The sequence below is a fragment of the Onychostoma macrolepis genome, chromosome 08 (assembly GCF_012432095.1).
Source record: "Onychostoma macrolepis isolate SWU-2019 chromosome 08, ASM1243209v1, whole genome shotgun sequence".
Lineage (NCBI taxonomy): Eukaryota > Metazoa > Chordata > Actinopteri > Cypriniformes > Cyprinidae > Onychostoma > Onychostoma macrolepis.
In genome coordinates, this window is record NC_081162.1 from 26,888,506 (window position 1) to 26,891,641 (window position 3,136).

General features: G+C 38.1%; 1 long non-coding RNA gene across 1 annotated transcript; it reads left to right on the top strand.

The window, feature by feature from the left end:
• The first annotated feature begins 717 nt into the window (after positions 1 to 717).
• LOC131546310 (uncharacterized) lies at positions 718 to 1,300 on the top strand. The gene is made up of 3 exons (XR_009272648.1): positions 718 to 733; positions 825 to 1,076; positions 1,252 to 1,300. It is a non-coding gene; the product is annotated as an uncharacterized LOC131546310 (long non-coding RNA).
• Positions 1,301 to 3,136: the final 1,836 nt, after the last annotated feature.

Genomic DNA, 3,136 nt, shown 5'->3' on the forward strand with positions numbered 1-3,136 from the left:
TGTTGTCCACACACACAGACGCGGTTAAAGGGCTGTGATAGCGTGACGGGGGACGAGATCTTCACAGAGCTGGTCAACGCTGAACCACATCAAAGCCCGCCAGAGCGCATTAGTACAGCAGGCCTGGCCATCAACAGCACACTCACTGCTGTCTACCAGTGTTCTCTGCCTTTTACAGACGTCTTTTGAGCAGCTAATTTAGATTTTAAATGTCCCAGCTAACAAAAACGTTCTAAGAACGTATTGCTAGGCTATGAAAATGTTCTTTCTTTCATTTCTAAACATTCGAAAAAATTTTAAATAATTTTTAAAAATGGAATAATAAACTGTTAGACGAACATCCAATATCTTGCTACAACGTTCTGAGAACATTCCCTATTAACAGGAGATGCATTTCACTTCACAAATGGACTGAAATGTCAGAATCATTTCTGCATTCAGATCGTTCAACTAAAAATTTAAATTATGTAATCATTTTCTCTATCCCAAACCCATATTTGAATTTGCATGAATGCAAATGAGTTGTAAAAGCAGCTTTTAACCGAACAACATTTTAAGTTATTGTATAACCTCAGAAAACTTGGAATATAGTTGCTTATGTATATAATGTGTTTGATTAATGATGTAACGATTTTGCTCTTTTAAATGAGCACCATGAACATTCTGCTAAATATGTAATTTTGTGTTTTACAGAAGAAAAAGTAACACAGGTTTGGACTGACATGAAACTGAGGTATGTTCCTTTAAATGTAAGTTTCTGCACTTGATTGCATGATGCTTGTGTTTATATTTGAATTTCGTCTTGTTATTGTGTTCTCCTACAGTTCAAGTGATGTATTTCGGTGTTGCTCAGGGTTTAAATGTCACCTGTGTCACCTGAGATAGACGCACGCGGCCACAGGTGTGTGGGAAGGACTTCTATTCATGATTGATGTATTGTAGGTGGGCTGACAGCGGCCCACCGTATGTCCTGTCATATGGCAGAGGTTTGGCGCTGGCTCGGCTGTGAAGATAAGAGCTGTCACTTTGAAATGCTGGAGGATTTCAGCCTGATGTCTTGATAACACACCTGTCAGGTACTTTGTGAGGCCTGAGCAGAAGAGTTTGACTTTCTGGATGATCTTACCAGCTCACAGTTTGTTTGTGATATCCAAGTTTTTGTAAATGTAATGTAATGAGTAAATGCTTATGGTCCAACTGAATATTGCAGTGAGTCAAGTTTTTAAGTTTTTAATGATTGCTTCCAAACAGGTTCTCGGCCTTTGTCTTCTATTGGTCAGTCAAATGGGTAGCCCCACCCCAAACCCTCTCCATTGGCTGAGACAAAGGCTGCTCAAACAAACAGGTTAGAAAGTATTTGGATAAGCATCAGCTAAAACAGTTCATTTAAAATATAATATTATTTCACAATATTACTGTGTTTTGGATCAAATAAATGCAGTCTTGGTGAGCAGAAGAGACGTCTTTTAAAAATGTAAAAAATTTGTTTTGATCAATTGTGGGTGTTATTATATGTGACCCTGGATCACAAAACCAGTCAAAAGGAACCCTTTTTTGAAATTGAGATTTATACACCATCTGAATGCTGAATAAATAAGCTTTCCATTGATGTATGGTTTGTTAGGATAGGATAATATTTGGCCTATATAATTCGAGGGTGCAAAGAAATACATATTTTACAAAATATCTCCATGGAACATGATCTTTACTTAACATACTAATGATTTTTGGCATAAAAGAAAAATGGATAATTTTGACCCATACAATGTATTGTTGGCTATTGCTACATATATACCTGTGTGCATATATACAGTCTCAGTATTGTTATCAGCCTTTAAACATCCAATAAATTAGAAGAAATAATTACACAGTTTAAGAGAGCTTTAAAAAATATGTAATAATAATTAAAACATTTTTTGCAGTGTAATCTATTGGAAAATGCATGCACTGATTGTCAGGTTAACATGCTCTTAATTGAAAAACATTCGCTCGTGCTGTGATTAAACATGCTGTTTTTCCCCTCGTCCTGTCAGTGTCGAGTGATCTTCACAGCCTGTCATGTCCCATGTGCCGAGATTTGATGGTTACCGGCTGGTTATTGGGTGTTTGACTGTAAGATCCGTCATTGGCTGACGTTTGACCTCCTGCTAACTTACTGCAGAGGAAGTCCAGCCCTGTGGAAATCCTTCGGCTCTGTGTCTTTGAAACTTTAGCACTCCACTTCTCTCTGTTGTGTCTTTGAGTGGCGAATCCCTCCTGAAAAACTTTGCCTGTCATCAAGTGTCTCTCTCTCTCTCTTTCACATTCGCACACACGTTTTTTTTTTCTCTTTTCCTCTCTCTCTGCGTGGAGCTCCAGAGGAGCCTGCAGCTGGTCGGGGTTGAGCCCGTGTAGCGCTGCTCTCGGCTGGGCTGCGGCTCTGCGGGGGGCTGGGGAGGGGCTCTGGATCTCGCTGAAAGAGAAAAAGAAAGAGATCAAGGATAAAATGAAAAAGAAATCTGTGATCCCCCCAGCACCTCCCGCTTCCCCCATGGCCATTGCTTTTTTCTCTTCTACTTCTCTTACTTGCAGCCGTTTCTCCTTCGGTCTTCTTTACACTTGAAGCAGACGCTCACTGTTAGATTCGGTGTCAGGTGCATTCAGACCATCGTGAAATTGATTTAACAAGTGTATTGATTTCTGATTCCTCACTGTTAAAATCTACTGAGACACTCAATTCATTCATATAGCAAAAGCCAAAAATACACTGTATGGGTCAAAATGACAGTTTATACAGCCAAAAATCATAAGGACATTAAGTAAAGATCATGTTCCATGAAGATATTTTGTAAATTTCCTACCATAAATATATAAAAACTTAATTTTCGATTAGTAATATGCATTGCTAAGAACTTTATTTAGACAACTTTAAAGGCGATTTTTCAATATTTAGATTTTTTTGCACCCTCAGATTCCAGATTTTCAAATAGTTGTATTTGAAACCGTACATCAATGGAAAGCTTATTTATTCAGCTTTCAGATTATGTATAAATCTCAATTTCGAAAAATTGACACTTAAGACTGGTTTTGTGGTCCAGGGTCACAAATGTGTTCCAAGAATGCTTTGCTAACATTAAGCTATGAAAACGTTGTTTTT